This window comes from Pyrus communis, chromosome 5 (assembly GCF_041283825.1).
Source record: "Pyrus communis isolate YQ-2024b chromosome 5, ASM4128382v1, whole genome shotgun sequence".
In the NCBI taxonomy this organism is placed as follows: Eukaryota; Viridiplantae; Streptophyta; class Magnoliopsida; order Rosales; family Rosaceae; genus Pyrus; species Pyrus communis.
Window position 1 is genome coordinate 34,695,669 of NC_142569.1, and position 22,423 is coordinate 34,718,091.

The 22,423-nt window shown below is 39.8% G+C and overlaps 1 long non-coding RNA gene and 1 pseudogene across 1 annotated transcript; both read right to left on the bottom strand.

Annotated features, from left to right (window-relative positions):
* Nucleotides 1–220: 220 nt before the first annotated feature.
* Nucleotides 221–8,315, bottom strand: LOC137725109 (disease resistance protein RPM1-like; annotated as a pseudogene).
* A 3,496-nt stretch (nt 8,316–11,811) lies between these two features.
* LOC148697221 (uncharacterized) lies at nt 11,812–13,205 on the bottom strand. The gene is made up of 2 exons (XR_015963206.1): nt 12,944–13,205; nt 11,812–12,160 (listed from the first exon to the last, which is right to left on the bottom strand). It is a non-coding gene; the product is annotated as an uncharacterized LOC148697221 (long non-coding RNA).
* Nucleotides 13,206–22,423: the final 9,218 nt, after the last annotated feature.

A 22,423-nucleotide genomic window follows, 5' to 3' on the forward strand; every position in this document is an offset into this window, starting at 1 on the left:
TTTCTCTAGTAAAGAGTTCTTGCAAAACAAGTGATTATATAGGTCCAATTAGTCCCTGTGGATTCGACACCCTTACTTGTGCCATTATACTAAACCTATTTTAGCACTAGGAAGGAAGACAACAATCATCAAGCCAACACTATACATTCAAATTATACCCAAAATGTAATATTAACTAGTGCAATTTATGTACAAAAGTCTTAGCAGCTTCGATTCATAATTAAGAAGCATCTTCACACAAAGTGATCTTTGCACTGTACTTCTCTGGAACTTGATTCTGCAAAGGACATTTCAAGAAAAAACCAGAATGACAATCAAATAAAATCTGAATTCGTACATTATGTGGCTCACCAAACTGAAAATACAAGTATATAGCTAGCTTCCTGTGCTTGCGCATCATATAAATGACTTTTGCCATACTTGTAAATGAGCACAATATTCCAATAAGATGATAAAGTAATAACTTACTTTTTGGTGAAAATCCTATGGCAAGTTTTCAGAAGAACTCTGAGATGATGCATTCCATATATGGTTAGTTTTATGGATGTGTTGTACCTTTGGATGATCCACAGCTCGTTTGTGTAAGGACTCCATAAGTTTGGTTGGGACAGATACCAATCTCAATGTTTCTAGATTAGTAAGGTATTGAAGACCATTTGGCAATGTCTCTAATTCCATGCAGTTGTGAAGTACTAAGAAGGCATCACACCTTGAATTGTTATATTTTTCAACTTGGGAAAATTAAGCAACTCCAAATGCGTAAGCTTTGCAAAGCCCATTTGGAAACATAGCTCATTCCCAAGATAGGCATGAACAAGGATAAGCCTTCTCAAGCAAGGTAGTGCTTCCATGTGTGGTAGTACATCTTCTTCAAGTCTAGACCACCGCAGACTGATATCTGTGAGCTTCTTGAGAGAACCAAACCAACTTGGTACTGCTGCTAGTTTGCCACTCAAAAGAAGCCCTTGAAGGTCTGTTGGAGGACCTGGAGGAGAAGCAAGTGCCTCGATTCTAAGAAATTCTTGTTCATTATTTACCAGTAGATACAAGTAGTAAAGGAGCTTCATCTTTTGAATTGAAGCACAGAGATCTATCTCATCACTTCCTTTTATATTTGTAATGCCAAGGTGAGTGAGTTGCGTCATGTTCTCGACAAGTTGAATAATGTCGCCATTTGATTCAACAAATGATAAAACTTGCAACTACCTCAACATATAAATAGTTGAGGGGGCTCTAATCCCTTTAGCATATGTAAATTTTCAAGATACTCCACTATATTGATACATAATTAGATGGCGTAGATTTACCAACTTTGCAATTTCACTTGGAAGTGTTTCTATCTCTGTGTCATTGATATCCAAGGTCTGGAGATTGAAAAGCTGTCCAATGGATTCATAAAGCTTTTGTATTGGAGTTCTACTCAAATTTAAATATCTTAAGTTGAATACATACATAAGATAGTTCGGAAGTTCTTCAATTTGTACATCCTCCAAATCCAGAATCCTTAACAATTTGAATTGAGAAAGGAATGTATTTGAAATAGACTGGGAGAATATGTCAGGGGCAAACACATGAAAGGAACAAAGTTGTGACATACCTTTGCATGAGTTAATTTCTTGTCGAATTATTTGAATAGACAAACGACGAGCTCCAATTTCTTCTTCCACTACTTCTCTCCCATCATACACAACACAAAACTTTTCTTTTTCTGATATGGACAAAACAAGCTCTCGCATAAGGTCATGCATCTTACACGCTTAGCGCATAGTTGGATACCTTACAACTTGCAACATGCTACGAAAATTGAGTTCCATAAAATAGCTCTCAGCAACTTCTTCTGGCATGACCCTTTTAACATGTTCAACGAATCCTTCAGCTATCCACAACCGAGTAATCATTTCTGTTCGAATCAAATAATCTTCTGGGAAAATGGAACAATATAGGAAGTAATGTTTTAGCCGATATGGCAAATCATTGAAACTGAGCAACAAGATTGTCTTCACCGGTTCTAGGAAATGGTCATCTATTAGATGCCAATTTAAGCTATTCCGAACTTTGTTCCACTCTGCAGCTGACTCCTTGGAAGACATAAGACCACCTAAAGCTACGATTGCAAGAGGTAGGCCTTTACATTTTCCCAAAAGTTCCCAAGTTGACAATTCAAGCTCTGGAGGACAACAGTTATTACTGTAAGTTAAGAATGCTTTCTTGTTGAAGAGCTCCCAAGCCTCATTACTTTCCAAGGGTTGAATTCGATGAACATGTGTTTCTAATCCAAAAGAATAACAGGCGATGTCTTCTTTTCCAGCAGTAAGCATTATTCGACTCCCAAGCTATCTATTTGGAAGTGCAATCCTGATTTCCTTCAAAATTTTTACATCCCACACATCATCCAATACAACAAGATATCTTCTAGACTCCAAGTAGGTTACGATTATCTGTAGCAATTCTCTATAGCTCATTGAATACAAGTCTGTAGGGACCCATGCATGACAGCTGAAATTTCTCTTTACACTTTCACTGGAGAAGATTTTTGCAACTAGAGTTGTCTTCCCTGAACCTCCCATCCCAGCCATGGAAACAACAGTTTGTTGTTGCTCGCCATTCATCAGCCATTCTATCAGCAGTTGCTTCTTCCCTTCAATCCCCACAAGTTCGTCGTCCATGATAAAAAGAGATGTTAAAGATGCTCCACATGCAGTGCACTGTGCTTTACAGATTCCACTGTGCTTTACAGATTGGAATATGGTTCCCACGTTAAGGATGTATGATTATTCTAAACAACAAGGACACATGCATAGTGGACATCAAGGCCACTGCATGTGTATATTGACTGATGTTTCATAGATAGCAAGGATGCCACTTCCAGTTGTTTTGTTTATTTGCATGCGTGTGTAGTAAACTGTGTATAAAACTCTGCTGCAATTGCAGCAGATCATTATTCAAAAAAATATAGATTGGATCCAAGTTTAATATGGTATCAGAGCACCGATCTTGGTGACTCTAGAAAGCTCATTCTGCTTCCGCCACAAACACAACCAATCCATCTTCATTAAACACAGCCACCATGGGCGACGAAAAACCAACTGAGACGATACCCCATGTATCTGATCCTCTCATTCTGCATCATTCAGACTCACCAAGCCTTGTCTTAGTCTCACAACTTCTTGATGGACACAACTATGGACAGTGGAGCCGTTCTATGCGAATCACCCTCAGCGCCAAAAACAAACTAGGGTTCATTGATGGATCAATCAAGAATCCCGCAACCACTGATGCCAAGTATCCAATTTGGCAGAGATGCAATGACATGGTCTTGTCCTGGATTTGGCAATCCGTGCAGGGCAACATTGCCCACAGTATACTCTACTGCAAAACTACATCAGCAGCATGGAGAGATCTTGAGGATCGTTTCTTGCAAAGAAACGATTTCGGGATTTATCAAATTCGACAAGAAATTGCCGAACACCGACAAGGACAGCTATCTGTTTCAGATTATTACACAAAATTGAAAGCTCTCTGGGATGAATTAGCATCATATCATGGGCCCATTGCCTGTGAATGCGAGGGATCCAAGGCACATGCAGACAGGGAAGAAAAAGATAAAGTCATGCAGTTCTTAATGGGTCTGAACGAGAGTTACTCAATCATACGAGGTTCTATCTTGATGATGAGCCCACTTCCAGATACACGAAGAGTCCATGGATTGGTTCTTCAACATGAACGCCAATTGGATGTGGTAAATCGACGTGAACCTATCACCCATGCAATGCAAACCAGTCATTCGACAGCACCAAAACGAGGCTATGGTGCCAACAACCCTAATTCACGGAAGATATTCAAATGCAGCTACTGTGACGGAGGACATCCAGTCGAACGTTGTTTTTTTCTTATTGGATTCCCTGAAGGACACAAATGACACGGGAAGAATGTGCAGCCCAGAAATAGACGTGCACCTTCAACTTCCAACAATGTTGAAGCATTACCGTCGCTAGCTACCAAAGCAACAACCTCCAACAAATTTGATGCAACGTTCACAACCGAGGAGTACAACCAACTCATGGCTCTCCTTCGCAATAAGAATAGTACTGATCTGCCCCTTGCACACGCAACAGGTATCTATACACCCAACTGCAATTTTGCACATTATGATCCAACATTGTATTGGATCGTGGATAGCGGGGCCACAGATCATGTTTCTCACTTATCACTCAGCCATAATCACACTAAAACCCAACATGATTTTGTTGGTTTACCAAATGGCGGACAGGCTGCGATTGAAACCGTTGGGTCCATTAAATTGTCCCCCGAGATAACTCTTGATGGAGTTTTACATATGCCACAATTTCATGTGAATTTGTTATCTGTGAGTAAGTTGACCTGGGCATTGAAGTGCATTGTGATATTTTACCCGGGTTTTTGTGTTGTGCAGGACATGGCTACGAAGAGGATGATTGGCCTGGGCAAGCAGTTTGATGGACTTTACTACCTCACTCCAACACAAAACCCTCATCTCGCTCACCATGTCAAACGTACCTCGGCACTTTGGCATCAACGTCTTGGGCACCCATCCTCGGCTCCCCTTCACTCTTTATCCCAGACTATCCCAGAAATTATCTTTGATTCTACATATGTTTGTGATGTTTGTCCTTTAGCAAAACAAACTCGTTCATCTTTTGTTTCCAGTTCAATAAAATTAGTTGCTCCTTTTGATTTGATCCACTGTGATATTTGGGGGCCACATAAAATCCATACACACTCTGGGGCACGTTACTTCCTCACCATTGTAGATGACTTTACCCGTTTCACATGGGTTCATCTTATGCGATTTAAATCAGATACACAAACCTTGTTGCACTCGTTCTTTTCTTGGGTCAAAACCCAGTTTCATCGTGACATTAAAACCCTTCGTGCAGACAATGGGGGAGAATTTGTATCTATGCGTTCGTTTTTAGACACTCATGGCACCCTTTTTCAACACATCTGTGCACATACCCCTCAACAAAACGGGGTAGTTGAACGCAAACATTGCCATCTTTTGAACGTTGCATGTGCCTTACGATTTCAAGCTAACCTACCCTTAAAATTCTGGGGGGAGAGTATACAAACTGCATGTTACCTTATCAATTGCCTTCTAGCACCCTTACTTTCCCACAAATCTCCCTATGAACTCTTGCATGGGACACTACCTACATACTCTCATCTCCGGGTTTTTGGGTGTTTATGCTATGCCACCAACCTTACCCCCTCCCACAAATTTGATGCTCGTGCTCGTCACTGCCTCTTCCTGGGTTATCCCCTTGGCCAAAAGGGCTACCGTGTTTATGATCTTGATAGCAAACGCGTTTTTTCCTCTTGTGGTGTCATCTTTCATGAGCATATTTTCCCCCTTGCTACCTCACCACCAGAAAAAGACCTCGACTTCCCTGTCTTACCTATCCCTCATGACGATCCCACTCCTGCACTCCTCTCAACTCAACCCCTTCCAACTCCTGACCTCCCTCCCACTGCCGATATCACTCCTTCACCCCCAGACATCCCTCCCTCTCCAGACATCCCTCCCTCGCCAGCATCTGCTCCCTCACCTTCGCAACCTCCTTCTCTTCGCCGCTCCGACCGCATTAAACACCCACCTGCCCATCTTCGTGACTACCAGACACATCATGTTGTTTTGCTTCAGCGCAGCGTCATCCCTTCCACCATGTCCGGCACCCGATATCCCCTTCAACGGTATGTTTCTTACTCTCATCTCTCTCCTGCTCACTGCTCTTTTGTCCACAACATCTCTCACTTGGTTGAACCAGCCTCTTATGAGCAGGCCCGTCATGACCCTCACTGGCTTACAGCCATGAACTCTGAGATTGAAGCCCTTGAAGCCAATCACACCTGGACTATGGTTCCTCTCCCTCCTCACCAACGACCCATTGGCTGTAAATGGGTCTTCAAAATCAAGTACCATTCCGATGGTACCATCGAACGCTACAAGGCCCGCCTTGTCGCCAAAGGGTTCACGCAGCGCGAAGGGATTGATTACAAAGAGACGTTTGCTCCAGTTGCTAAACTCATTACTGTCCGCTGTCTCTTGACTGTTGCTGCTGTTCGCAGCTGGTCTCTTCATCAAATGGATGTCCAAAATGCTTTCCTTCACGGTGCATTGCATGAAGAAGTCTATATGATACCGCCTCCTGGATATCGTCAACAGGGGGAGACCATGGTTTGTCGACTCCACAAATCGTTATACGGACTCAAGCAAGCTTCTCGCAGCTGGTTCCAACGTTTTTCATCTGCCATTCAAGAAATTGGCTTCCAACAGTCCCGTGCGGATTACTCGTTATTCACTCAGGTCTGTGGACAATCTATTACTGTGGTATTACTCTACGTTGATGACATGATCATTGCAGGAAATGATGAGGAAGCCATTAGTCGACTCAAGAAGTTTCTTAGTGGTTGTTTCCGAATTAAAGATCTCGGACCATTAAAATATTTTCTTGGTATCGAAGTTGCACGGTCCAAGGCTGGGATCTCCATTTGCCAACGTAAATATACCTTGGATATATTGGAGGAAGCTGGTTTGCTTGGAGTAAGACCTGCCAAGGTACCTGATTTAGTGTTGACAACAACGGGTAGTGATGCTCTCAAGGACCCGACTCGATATCGACGTTTGGTTGGTAAACTGATCTATCTCACCATTACAAGGCCAGACGTTACGTATGCAGTAAATAATCTCAGTCAGTTCATGCAAGAACCCAAACTTCACCATCTTAAGGCAGCACATCGCCTTCTCCAATATCTGAAAGAAGCACCCGGACAAGGTTTAATGTTCTCTTCCCAAAGTGAATTACATTTAATCGGTTACTGTGATGCAGATTGGGCACGTTGCCCCATTACCCGTCGATCAGTGACAGGTTATTGTATCTTCCTTGGAAAGTCACTTGTGTCCTGGAAAAGCAAGAAACAAGTTACAATAGCTCGTTCCTCTGCTGAAGCGGAGTATCGATCCATGGCTGCAGCTACTTGTGAATTAAGTTGGCTGCGATATTTGTTGAAAGATTTACGTGTTGAGCATTCCCAACCGGCAAAGTTATTTTGTGACAACCAAGCGGCTTTACACATAGCTGCAAATCCTGTGTATCATGAACGCACAAAGCATATTGAGATCGATTGCCACACTGTTCGTGAGAGGGTTGAAAGGGGAGAAATTAAAACTTCCTATGTCGGAACGAGAGAACAAGTCGCAGACTTGTTTACTAAGCCACTGCGTGCGCCTATTTTTCAAACGCATCTAGGCAAGTTAGGCGTTATTGACATTCACACTCCGACTTGAGGGGGAGTGTTAAAGATGCTCCACATGCAGTGCACTGTGCTTTACAGATTCCACTGTGCTTTACAGATTGGAATATGGTTCCCACGTTAAGGATGTATGATTATTCTAAACAACAAGGACACATGCATAGTGGACAGCAAGGCCACTGCATGTGTATACTGACTGATGTTTCATAGACAGCAAGGATGCCACTTCCAGTTGTTTTGTTTATTTGCATGCGTGTGTAGTAAACTGTGTATAAAACTCTGCTGCAATTGCAGCAAATCATTATTAAAAAAAATATAGATTGGATCCAAGTTTAATAAGAGAAGACTCCGCTTGGTTTTTCACCCATCCTTGAATTTCATCCGAACTTGTTCCTTCTATTCGATCAATACCATACCGCTGATTCCTCTCCGGAATGTCTTTGATGGTTTTTGTGATTTGCTGTAACCTTTTAGCAATTTGACGCTTATACCAAACTTTCTTTGCAAGAAGAATAGTTTTGTGCAAGCGATTTGCAAATCGACCTCTATACCAACGATACTTTGGAATGTGAAGAGTTTTGCTGAGCCACCTTGCAAATCGACCCCTATTCCAATGATGCTTTGAAATGTGAATGGTTTTATGGAGCAACCTTGCGGATTGATCCCAACGCCAACTGTTTGGAAAGCGAATGGTTTTGTGGAGCAACCTTGCTAATTGGAGCCCGTTTTGCTGCTCGTACATGTGGTACATGAACTCATCGATCATATCTTCAACATCATAGGCCAAATCTCTGACGCTTGCTACCCATGCCTCCTCGCCTTCCGTGTGTGCTTTCTTGCCATCAGCATCCCTTAGAAAGGATTTCATGCTTATAAGCTCTTGCTTAATCTCATCAACTTGATTACGAACACCCACAATGGAGGATGCTTCACTCTCAAGAATGCCTACTGTTTTGCCAATCAAGAGATCGACTGCAGCCGAGGCCATCGATCGCCCTTAGAATTTCAGTGTAAGAGAATCTAGGGAGAGGATTTGTGCAACTGATAAGAGTTGAAATCAGGACCAATATGGAAATCATGTAATAAGATTCCAGATTAAATTTACAACATATCTACCACCATATTGGGAATCATTTTTCGCGACCGTTTCAACTTCTGATGCTTCATAAATTAAAGACATCTCAGAAAACATTTCTTGTTCATAAAAAATTACATTACGAATTAAATTTGACATGTGGGTGATTAAATATTTCTTGAGAATCTCTTTAGTTAGATATATGTGATGCGGTCCGTGTGAAAGAAATCTTTATGTAGTTATCATATTCATTTGTGCAAGTCTACTCCCTCCCAACTCCGAAGAATGCAATGCATGGAATCACCCGCATATATTCCCCTATTAAATTGATTTATATAAAAAAAGAAATTGTTATTAGCACTTCAAAAATCTCATTCTACACTCCTCATAAGTGTATTTTTTTTTCTTCTAATTATAGAAAGCTTGGAGTACCAAATAAGATTTTTGGAGTGCTAATAACAATTCCCTAAAAAAAATGCTAAACTTACATACTTAATATATTTTTCATACTATATTTGTACTTATTTTCAGATAAATATCAAGATGTTATAAATAGGTCAAAGTTAGAGAGATAACCTTTACTAGTGACAGAAGCGAAGCATGTATAAAATATTACACTGTAACTATAGCACAAGAGGATGACAAATAAAGGAGGTAGGAATAGATAATGATGTTATTAATATTTTCTTTCTTTCTTTTTTCTATATTTGTTGATAGCAATCGGAGTGCTCTATTTATAGAGCAACTCTGTACTATTACATGTTGAAAATTTACAACACACCTTTTGAAAAATGATCTCCTTCGTTTCCAAGTCCACATATCAATACTGCCAATGTTTTCATTCATTTGCCAATGTTGCAAATCCAATCTGTGTGGATATTGAAAAAATCTACCAAGATTTTCAATATTATTGTGGGCATTCATTAACCCACTAGCATTTTCAACACAAGAAATAATTTTGGTTTTTTATATTTCATCATCTTCCGTTCTACCTCCCATATATCAATGTCGTTTTCCGTCTAGTTTCTCTAGAAATGTTGTTACATACGTCGACGTGTCATGCACTCTGGACCCACAAAAACAATTATGTAGTGCCAAGTAGTTACAAGCTACTGATTTCAAGACTTTTTCAATATTCCTCTTTTCAACACACACCCTTAATATTGTTTTCTACAGTCTTCAAACTCCCTCTGCTGGCGTGTCATTTTGGTTCTTTCCGGTTAACTCCATCCACTCCTATTATTTTTAAGAGCTGATTTTGAAATTCATCCACAAACTTAAAAATTAAAGAATTTTTATCACAAATGGTCCTTGAGATTAGTCAAACTCATCATTTTAGTCCCTCACTTTCAAAATCAATCAATATCGTTCCTAACAGTCACTAGCCCACATCAATTTAGTCATTCCATTAAGATTTCGTCAACTATTCCGTTAGTTTGTATGTGAGAGACACAAATCCAATGAAATTGTGACATATGGATTTACACAAAATAAGAGTTTTTATTGCAAATGATCTTTGACATTGATCCAACTCTTCATTTTGGTCATTGAGTTTCAAAAACTGATAAATTTGGTCATTGACTTTCACTACACACATCAATTTAGTCATTCCGTTAGAATTTCATCCATATTTTTCGTTTGTGTGCTGATGTGGTCCCATTAATCCAAGCATATGGCTCCATGTGGATTAAGTACAAGAAACTATTTTTTTTTAGAGTAAACCAATGAATGAGTATTCTGCGCTGGTATTTTTCTCCCATCTCACAACCCTAAATTAAAAAAAAAACAAATCAATCTAAATTCGAGAAAATCGAATCCAAATTCAATTCAAATTTGATTGGATTATAATCGACTAGAGAGAATGAGAAGTGAGTTCAAGAGGCCAAGTAGTTTAGTGGTGTCATAGTGCCTTCCTTTTCTTTTTGAGCATACCCTGATCAAACCAACGATAACTATTTTTTCTTTTAGTTTCGATTTTTTGTTTCTTATTTTACTTTTAGTTTTAAATCTTAAAAAAAGAAGTTTCTTGTAGTTAATCTACGTCACCAGATGCTTGGATTAGTGAGACACAATTATTTACGAAACTTTAACATAAAGATTAAATTGACGTGCGGTATTGAAAGTCATGGACCAAATTTATCAATTTTTGAAACTTAGGAACCAAAATGAGGAGTTGGATCAAAGTTAGAGACCATTTGTGATAAAAACCCAAAATTAAATAAAAATAAGGAAAATTTGGAGGGGGAATTTCCTGACCAATGAGTTATGAGTTATGACTCAGTCAGTGATAGGTGGTAACCACGATCTAATTAGAGGCTCAAAACATGAGTTAGCAATTTCTCTATCCAAGACATTTATTTTGTGTTTCAGTTTTGTCATGTCAACGAGCTAATTTCAGTTACCGTTTAGAAATCACAAGAGTTTATTATTGGATTGTATACGTACTGGCAAATAAGAAGAGATGAGTGTTTGCATCTTCTCATGGGAAAGACTGGTGAAATCTTTAGCACTCGTAAGAATTGATTCTGCAAAACAAATACGGTAATCAAATTTTCTGTGGTTCGAAACTCCAACGTGGAAGGATGTACTTCCTTATTGACGGACAAGAAATGTACAATGCAAGGCTTTACCTAGGGAGAGTGGATGAGAATAATATCCTTTCTAATATTGACGATCAGTATGTTAATTTCATGAAAACCAGTCTAACGACGAAAACTTAAATTCCTTCTGCGATGGAAAGAATACTAGCTAGGATAAACTTTCATAAGACAGGCCTGTTGAGGTTTCGGAGTAATGGTCGATTCTGGTGATATGTTGCTCCTTTGAAAGATTCAGGCGTCTTTCTTGTATGGACTCTGTATGTTCGTTGATTCTCATTTGATTTATTTAATCCAATGATGCAAAATAAACAGAAATTTGTAGAGAGAAGAAAGAGTGTAAGTCACTTCCCAAGGGAAATGCTAAGAAGACTCTCTGAAGATGCATTTTCTGCTGTTAGTTGAGAGATTTGTTTAGTTAACAAGACAGGCATACTTCGAATTCAACCTTGAAGTTGAGCATCAGCAACACTGTAGATATGCATGAGCTCTTACGAGGCAATGCTATCAAGCATTTCGATAGTGTTGGCAGGGCGGAGGTCGGCTGTATTGGAAGCTGAGGAGAATTTATGTACACTTGGTGGCATTTCCTGCTCCCCTATCTTGTTATGTATATACAAAGCATGATCAAACTTTGAAAGCCAATATTAATTTCGTACGGTGAAATGCATTGCCAGCTGAAGTGAATAGAAATTCAGTTTCTGTTTCATATGATATAGAGAATTTGAAGTGAAAACTCATTAATTGCTTTACCCTTCAAAAACCTGATCTGGTTCGGACAAGAAATTTTGAGGACCAAGAGTTTTCGTTCGTGAATGCAATATCGTCGCATGGTGTTATGAACATGAATTGTAAATGTGGTAATGACGAGTTTGTGATTAGAGCACAATATTAAGAAATATACATTGAAATAAATATTGTATATACACAATCCTTGCGTTGTGGTGAACTGTACTCTTGGGCACAATCTGGCATGTCCGCTTCTAAAATGAGATAGATTGAATCCCAATAGAAGCTTCCCTACAACTGTCTGATCTTGATTCTCGGCGGCGCTGATCACGATCATATCATAGCCAGAGCAGCCTTGGATATGATGATGAATGAGTAACAACGATAGTTTAAGTTCAGCTGAGACTTAACTCGTTAATTCTGGAGTCCGAGATGGGTCCCACAGCTATATCTTCTTAATTCTCCTCTTCTTGAGAGAACGACGTTCATGACACGAATACACTGTTACTTTCCATGATAGTAAAATAACGATTTATGCATATCTACCCGGCAAGTCCTCTTGACTTCAAACAGCTTCTTTAGTCTCAAAATTTGAGACTCCACATTTAGTTATTGTGAATAATCGAAATAAAATTTTTCTCTGTTAATTTGATTTATTGGTAAACACTAAACAGGGGAAGAACCCCAAACAAACAACTAAACAAAGTCGTCGATACCAATTAGAGACCCTTAAAACAATATGAATTAAGCTAGATCAAACACAACCAGGAGATCATTAAATTAGCAAATTGCTATGCTGATGCATGGACACGGGGGAAGATCAACGTATTCCGTATCTGACACACAGGGATCGGATACGTGGGGAGATACGTACGGATATGCGACTGAGACGTATCCGAGTCAACAGATATGTTGTTGACTGATGGGATACGCGTATCTTACTGTTGAGATACGAGTATCTTACTTTTCGGATACGAGTATCTTACTTTTCGGATACGTTTCAAACTATAATCAGAGGATAATCACACAAAAAAATCAAGACATACGCGTATCTTACTGTTGAGATACGAGTATCTTACTTTTTCGGATACGTTTCAAACTATTTTCAGAGGATAATCACACAAAAAAATCAAGATAATTACACTTAATCCGCACATAATCATGATAATTGACAGTTGATTGAGATTAGCTGAACCGAAACGATTCTTTGACCAAAAATCGAAATGATTTCGTGTATAAAATTCGGATCTACCTGTTTTTCCTTACTTAAAACTGTCATCGGCAACTGCTCCTGTCATCTCTGTTTGCAAGTGCTGCATCGTATCTTATGCATCTGCTGGTGAGAGCTGGTAGCTGAGTTTCGAATTCTATGTTTTTCTGAAGCTTTCTTTTTCTTTTTGTTAATAATATTGATGCTTTTCTGCTCTGATGCCTCAACTTCACTTATTAGAGCCCCCTGTTGCTTTTTTGAAGCCAAACGAAAGGCTTCTTTTGCTTTTATGTTTGTATATTATAATAATATTATTGTTAGTGGCCTAGAATAATCTAGATTATAATATATTTATACATGCTTTTATGTTGCTTTGTTGATCTCTTAGGGTGTGTTTGTTTGAGCTCGTTAGCTTTTGCTAGCTTGGACTAGATTATGTAGTAATCTAGTCCCATGTTTGTTGACAGTCCGGGACTAAGTTTAATGAGATTAGAAGGGACTCGCGGGGACTAACTCCCTCGCTAGCAAACCCGTCGAGAACCATGGGATTAGCTGGGACTAACTCCCTCGCGTCTTCCGCTGCTTCTATGTTCACAAACGCCGAGAGCCATCATCATTCCCCTTTGCCAATTCCCCCTTCCCCTCTTCCTCTCTCCTCGCTTTCTTCTCTTTCTGCTCCGCCGAGATCCGAGCTCGGCTCGAACCTGGCCGCGACGACGACAGTTGCTCCATCCTGATGGTACTGTAGTTCTGCTGCTGCGACGACGACTCAGTAGCAGTTGCCTTCTCCTGCATAGAAGATATTCTAAGCACGCTTGAGAATCGCTGCAGGCCGGTTACGCCGCTCCAAATACTTGTGACTTCGATTGAATCCACAGAATTGGAAAGCTCCCCCCAGTTGGAATCTTGCACCGAACAAAAACCAGAGAAACCAAGCTCGATTCTTCGTTTTGCAGAAATTTTTTGGCAATTAATCAGAAAAAAAGAGGAAAAGGAAGGAGAGTGGGACGGAGAGAACGAGGGAGATAAAGAGGGAGAAAAGGATGGAGGCTTCCAGAGAGAGGGAGAGTATTATTAGAATAAAAAAGATAGAATTAATTAATATAATATTATTAGATATGAATTAAAAAATATAATATTGTAGTTTGTTATTATCCTTTTTTTTAGTCCGACACTGCACCAAACGCTTCATTAAATCAGTTCAGCTTAGTCTAGTCTAAGCCAGTCTAGCTTAGTCCCTAAAGCTAATCCAGTCCGAGATAGTCCGGTGCAACAAACGCACCCTTAGTGTAAATTTGACTAGTGACATTTTATGCGACTATTTTAGATTGATTCTTACGATTTACATGTTGGTAATTTACGAAAATGAACCATCCTGTTAATCATGCAAATGCTAATGTCAACCTAGTTGAAAATGTTGAAAATAATTATGGTACATCGTGTAAGTATGTTAAAAAGCTCGGAAGAGTGGAAAATGGAAGAGGAGGTACTATGTTTCAATGCAACTATTGTCAAAAGATTTTCAGAGGATCCTACTCTAAGGTCAAGTTTTATTTGTTAAAAATGTCTGGAAATGGGATCATCTCTTGCAACAAGGTTACTGATGAAGCTCTTGCAGAAATGAAAAAGCTAGTTCGAGAATGAGGGACTCTTTCCTTTATTTTTTTAAGTCGTTTGGGTGTTTTTTTAGTTTTTCAGGTTTGAAGACTAATTTAGTTGTTTAGTGAATTATCTTTTTAAATGTTTGAAGTTTATCGAAATAAATTTGAACTTGAATAGTATATTTGAATGCTTATTTTATAATATTTAGATATATTTATTTATTTATATTATTTTTAATTGCCGTATCGTGTCTTCGTTTTTAGAAATTTTACGTATCCCCGTGTCGTGTCGTATCATATCCGCGTATCCGTGTCCGTGTCCATGCATCACCTCAAATTATAACTCCAGTTAGCGAGACAATCTGTAAATGGGAATGGGGATCATCAAACTTCCTCAAAACCATGTGCTCGAGTTATCCACATACGTTTTACAGGTATCTCAACAAACTAGTCCTGAAGTCGAACCAAGATGATTCGCATTGCTCAACCAACATCTTGGCTGCCTGCTTCTTGGACCGAACGTCAGCTGCTTGAGGAATCATGGAAGCCAACTGCTACTTTGTTGTTAAGTCTTTCTAAGGAAGGCACCAAGAACTCTATTGGAAGTTGTCACTTGTACTTTAGGGCACAGATTCATGGATTCATGCATGGCTGAGTTTGATCTATTAGTGACATGTTGTCAACTCCTTAATTCATGGAGTGGATTTTTTGCTTTCCAAAGTATTGTGTAAGGATCTCAAGTATGGGTTGGCATCCTCACTTTAGCTAAGTTAAGGGCTAAAGTGATGGTCTTAACCCTACTCTTGTGTCTTCCATACCTTGTCTTGTCCCTTACCTTCTTTCCTTATTTTATTCTTCTTTTGCTTCTCTCGGAACTAGGGCAGGTACTTAGGGTTGGTGTTTTGTTTCTCCCGGGTATCCCCATGTTGTGTTTCTCTATAAGAGTGTTCTCACTCTCTTGTAACAAGATAAGAAATATACAAATCAATCTTTGAAAAGCAACATGGTATCAGAGCAGGAACTTTAACCTGCTCCTGCTATACTGCTTTCCAAAATTCTTCAATCTCAAAAATGTCGCAAGAAAATCCGGCAGCTTCAACGGCGGATAGCTCCCCGGAAGTTTCCTCCGTAAATATGCATGAAGTGGATGTCAACCTAAATCAAAGGTTAAGCTCAGTCGTATTGAATGAGTTCAATTACTTGCCATGGTCGAGAGCAGTGTCATTGGCGCTGGGTGGTAGGTCCAAGTTAGGGTTCATAAATGGAAGCATCAAAGTTCCTGATGCTTCCTCGTCAAACTATGAATCTTGGCTGAGCAAAGATCAACTTGTGATGTCATGGCTCTTAAATTCCATGGAGAGAAAATTAGCTGAAATTTTCAGCTACTCAGAATCTTCTTATCAACTATGGGAAGCAGTCAGGGAGATGTATGGCAGCCAAAATAATGCTGCTCGAGTCTTCCAATTGAAAAAAGACATCTCCGATTTACAACAAGATGGGAAGCCATTCGTGCAACTCTTGGGAAGTATGAAGACCATGTGGAACGAGTTGGAAACTTATCGACCTCATACGACAGATGCAGCGTTGCTACGAAAGAGGGCAGAAGAAGACAAGATCTTCCAACTCTTGTCCAGTCTTGACTCAACATATGAAGATCTACGATGTCACATACTCATGAACACAGAACTATCTTCCTTTCCAAGCGTGTGTGCAACGATTCAACGTGAGGAAGTAAGAAGGAAAGTCATGAACATAAGTACTATGCCAAATGTCCCGGAGTCTAGGGCATATGTAACTAACGAAAGAAGGTACAAAGGAAAACACCCTCACCTAAAGTGTCAACACTGCAATAACACAGGTCATGTTAGGGACACATGCTGGATTTTACATCCAGAATTAAAGCCAGACTTCATGAAGAATGTACCAAGGGTGAATCGTACCCCACATCGAGCTAATTCTGCATCCACCTCCTTCTCCAATAAGACAGATGTATTCAAGAATTTCACAGCCAACCTGACAGAACTCATGAATGAGTTCCTGTCATTTCTACAAGGCAAGAAAGGAGGTGATCAAAGAGACAGTACCAAGGGCATGGAAGAAGGAACATCAAAAACAATGCTTGGCAAGTTCACAGGTTTTTTGACAGACACTAATCATGTGCCCCAAGAAGACATGCCAGGTATTATGAAAGCCTTTAAAACTGCACTAAAGTTAAATATGTTGCATGATTTTTGGGTTATAAATTCGGGTGCCACAGATCATATGACCAACCTTATGTCTAATTCTCAAAAATTTGAAAGATTGACAAAACCGTCTCAAGTCTCAATAGCAGATGGAAACCAAGTAAAGGTTTTAGGAAAAGAAAAAATTAAGTTGATGTCAGATGAACTCGAGTCTGTAGCTTTGTATGTCCTTTCCTTTCCATTTAAACTTATATCTGTGGGAAGGATCACAAATACCTTGAATTGTTTAGCCATTTTTTCTCCTCACAATGTGATTTTTCAAGACTGTGTCACCAAAAGGACGATTGGTGAAGGGTTTTACTTAGACGGTCTCTATTACCTGTCAAAAAGCAATCCCAGAGGTCTTCAAACCAAGTTCGAATCCACTCGTGATGCTTGGTTGTGGCATCAACGTTTAGCACATCCTTTCTCTCCCATTTTGTCAACTTTGTTTCCAAATTTAGGAAAGGATGATATGAGTTGTGAAACCTGTCACTTGTCTAAAGACACTAGATTACCCTCTAAATCTTCTCTTTCTAGAGCAAGTAAGTGTTTTGAACTTGTTCATTCCGATGTATGGGGACCAACTAGTGAATCGTTTGATGGTTACAAGTTTTTTGTGATTTTTGTGGATGACTTCTCTCGGGTTACTTGGTTGTACTTACTAAAGTCTAAGAGTGAGGTTATAGAAGTATTTAAAGATTTTCATAACCTTGTAAAAAACCACTTTTTATCTCAAATACAAACCTTGCGATCTGACAATGACACCGAATACATGTCCCATATCATGAAACATTATTTAAGTGCTCATGGCATCATGCATCAAACGAGTTGCGTTGGAACCCCTCAACAAAATGGGGTAGCCGAACGTAAAAACCGAGATCTTCTTAAGAAAACAAGAGCACTGATGCTGCAAATGCATGTACCTAAGAGGTTTTGGTCACAAGGTGTTATGACAGCTGCATACATCATCAATAGGTTACCTAGTCGAGTCTTGGAACACAAGTCCCCCTAGAGTTCCTGAAAGGAAGAAAAATTGATGACTCACATCTAAAAGTGTTTGGTTGCATCTGTTTTGTGCATGTTCAGTCTCAACATCGAGACAAATTGGATCCCAGAGCTGCTAAATGTCTCTTTCTTGGTTATTCATCCACTCAAAAGGGATATAAGTGCTATAATCCCCAACTAAGGAAAGTGATTGTCAAAGATGTTAGATTCCATGAGACTAATTCATTTTTTAAACCAAGTGAAAACATAGACCAATGGGATGACACCCTGGACCTGTTTCCATTACCAAGAATTGGATCTGAGGATTTACACCACGAAGAGCTCAGTCTCATTCATGACAACACAGACACTGATCTTCAAGACCCTCAACCAGATGAGTTCATACAAGATGAAGGCAGTGAAAACTAAGACAACCCTCCAAATGTTGCAGAAGGGTTGCACGAGAGTGAGCCTTCTCTCCCAGCACCCCGACGCAATCCCCGGCGTGATAGGCAGCCTCCCAACCGGTTTCACGATTTTGATATATACAAACCAAAGCATCCAATGCCAAGTTATGTATCATATCAAAAAGTGACCCCTTCGCATGCAACCTTTCTTAACAACATCTCCAGTTACAGGGAGCCTCAAAGTTTCCATGAGGCTAACCATCAGGCAGTGTGGCAGGAAGCAATGAGAGATGAACTCAATGCTCTAGACCAACACAACACCTGGAGCATCACCAAACTTCCAAAAGGAAAAAAGGCAGTGGGATGCAAGTGGATCTATAAGATAAAATTTCATGCAGATGGCTCAATCGAGAGGCATAAAGCCAGGTTAGTGGCTCGAGGGTTCACTCAAACATTTGAAGTGGACTATAAAGAAACATTCGCGCCAGTTGCAAAAATGAACTCAGTAAGGGTGTTGTTGTCTGTTGCTGTCAATAACGGTTGGACTATGTATCAAATGGACGTGAAGAACGCCTTTCTTCACGGTGATCTCGAAGAAGAAGTTTACATGCGATTGCCCCCTGGCCATCCTCAAAATCAGGTCCTTGATCTGGTGTGTAAGTTGCATAAGTCCATTTATGGACTGAAGCAATCCCCTCGTGCTTGGTATGCTAAACTAAGCTCAGTTCTTCACAGTGCTGGTTTCAAAAGAAGTGGAGCAGATTCATCATTGTTCGTTCGTACTGGAGCTGGTGGAAAGTTAGTTGTGCTGATTTATGTGGACGACTTAATAATTACTGGTGACAATGCTTCTGAGATCTTCAAACTCAAACAGTCACTACAACAAAAGTTTGCGATCAAAGATCTTGGGGTGTTAAAATATTTTCTTGGGATTGAAATGGCATCCTCTCACAAGGGTCTATTTCTCAATAAACGAAAATATGTCATGGATCTTCTCAATGATGCTAACATGAGTGAGTCAAAGCCTGCCACCACCCCTCTCGACAGCAAGCTCAAACTTACAATGGGCGGAACTCCCCTCTCCAATATCAGTTCATACCAGGGGCTTGTGGGTAAGCTAATCTACCTAACTATCACCAGACCCGATATCTCATATGCAGTGAGCATTGTCAGCCAATTCATGCACAATCCTTCCATCGATCATTTGAATCTTGTAAAGAGGATCTTACGTTACTTGAAAGGATCTGTGGGACGTGGCATTCTCATGACAAAGAATGATCACACTCATATCATGGGGTACTGTGATGCAGATTGGGCAGGCAATGCTATTGATCGCAAATCTACTAGTGGTTATTGCACCTTTGTTGGTGGAAACCTGGTCACCTAGAAGAGTAAAAAGCAAACTGTCATTGCTAGATCAAGTGCCGAAGCTGAGTATCGTGCAATGGCCTCAACAGCTTGTGAATTAATCTGGCTTAAGGGTCTTCTAAGCGACTTAGGGTTTTCTGCAACTCTTCTTATGTCTCTATTATGTGACAACCAAATTGCCATGCATATAGCTTCCAATCCAGTGTTTCACGAACGAACGAAGCACATTGAAGTTGATTGTCATTACATTCGGGAGCAAGTGCAAGCTCAAGTAATTCGGACACACTACACTAGAAGCTCTGATCAACTGGCTGATGTTCTCACAAAGCCCTTGCCTTCTCATCAGTTTCAGCGCCTCCTGTCCAAGCTTGGATCCATCAATCTTCTGGATCCAGCTTGAGAGGGAGTATTGGAAGTTGTCACTTGTACTTTAGGGCACAGATTCATGGATTCATGCATGGCTGAGTTTGATCTATTAGTGACATGTTGTCAACTCCTTAATTGGATTTTTTGCTTTCCAAAGTATTGTGTAAGGATCTCAAGTATGGGTTGGCATCCTCACTTTAGCTAAGTTATGGGCTAAAGTGATGGTCTTAACCCTACTCTTGTGTCTTCCATACCTTGTCTTGTCCCTTACCTTCTTTCCTTATTTTATTCTTCTTTTGCTTCTCTCGGAACTAGGGCAGGTACTTAGGGTTGGTGTTTTGTTTCTCCCGGGTATCCCCGTGTTGTGTTTCTCTATAAGAGTGTTCTCACTCTCTTGTAACAAGATAAGAAATATACAAATCAATCTTTGAAAAGCAACAAACTCCATCCATTTCATCGCATTTCTCAAGCGCTGAGTCTAGGATTGCTCTAACTATCTTCAGGAAAGCCACACGAGAGCATTCTTTTAGGGAAGGAAGTTTAACAACTTGCTCATCCAAGAATTCCTGAAAACAAGATAACCCTGAAAGCGTTTCAATATTTTTATGCACTTGAAGAAAGGCAGCACCACTGCTTGGAAGGATACCCCTAAAGGCTGTCAAACTAGTCTTCAAATGATCAGATGGGAACACACCGGCTAACAAAAAACCTTTGAAAAGAGAAGAAAACCTTCTTGTGCTTCAGAGTTACTTAAAGCATCAAAACCAGGACTAAGGATTCCTTGGGTAGTTTCCTTCGCAGAACTTGCAGTCATAGTTTGTTGAACATCAGAAGAACGAGAGCCAGACCCCAAAAGTATAGTTTGGTAAAATCGATCAACAAAGAACTCAGTTGATCTGCATTTTGAAAACGGACACTCGAAGCAACCTCTTTTTGTTAATAGTATGTTTTGGTAATCATGTGTATTATGATGGGGTTCCACCATATAAGCACATAGCAAATCTTGTCCCTCACTGATGTGGGACAACTCTCAACACGCCCCCTCACGTATGGCCGATTTTCAAGCCTATACGTGGACAACAAGTGGGTGACGCGAAGCGCGTGTGGCCATTTGGCTTCACACAAGGACAACCTGCTCTAATATCATGATAAAATTGAGGTTCTACCATAAAACCAATTGGCAATATGAGGAGTAACTTAAGACCATGTAAGCATATAGCAAATCTTGTCCCTCATTGATATGGGACAACTCTCAACATATTATGTATCCATCTAAAGAAACAAATATCAAAATAAATCCTTGCCACAATGCATAAACTGATGCCACAAACACAGCTTAGAATAAAAACGCTGAGAACCAGCTAACTCCTATTACTTTAACTTCATTAAGCAGTCAAATTTACTACACGTTTCATGAGCAAGACACAAAAGTGTAAGATTAAGACGCTTACAAGTCATATTTTTCAAAGAAAAACATACCTATGTATAAACATCCAACAAAAACCCGAAACGACGGGGGATCGGGCCGCCGGAGATGTGGGTAAGGTCGACGTTGGAGAGGTTGGAGGAGAGGCTGAAGGAGAGGATGGGGTGGCCAGCTCTACCATGGCATAGGCAAGGAGAAGAAGAAGTGAGGTGTTTGGTTATATGTTCGAAGTGAAAATTGGTGTTGGGATTACAATAGTTCGGAAAAATATTAAATCAACAAGTGTTATAATACTATTGGGCCACATAATATGGTCAGCAAATTGGACCACAACATTCTAAAAGTGTTCTTACACACTCATTATTTTGACTTGATATGGCCGAACAGTGTTTAGTAATTTACACACCCATTTTATTATTGTGCACTCTTTTTTTATATATATGTTGGCTGATTCCCTTTTAATAAATCATTGCTTACACGTTCAGGTGCTACTTATGTAAAATAGGAGTGTTTTTACACGCCATCATATATAAAAAACAGTGCATTTTTACACACCCATTATAATACTATAGGGCCACATAATATAGTCAGCAAATTGAAACCAAATGGATTAGGCTTTAGATTACTTGGATGTTGATGAAGTTTTCATGGGGTTTCCTTCGGGATCCTCTCCTTCTTGTAAAGACACTTGGTGCTAATACCATGTTGTAAAACTAACTTTGTGAGTGGGTTGGAGAGAGAAAGGGCTCATGTGTATAAGAATTATGTCTTCTTTCCCTGACCTTATACCTTTATTTATACTAATCATAATAAATTTTCTTACCTTACAAGTAACACAAAGCTTATAAAGATTTGATCTTCAAATCCCATTGAAACTCTACTATAAGTTCACCAAATTCACACACTTTTAGTAAATTTTGCTTATGTAGGCCCATAAGATGCAATATCAATAAAATATAGGGACCCGACCTAAAGCATCCACTTCCAAATTTCCGATGTCATTGCCAACATTCCCAAAAAAAAAAAAAAGGCATGCATAATCCCATCGATATCAACAGCTACGTGATGCATCAGCATTACCCACAAAATTAAGGTGCAAAAATTAAAAGAAAAGGTCAAGAACTTCAACATCATGTGCAAAGGAA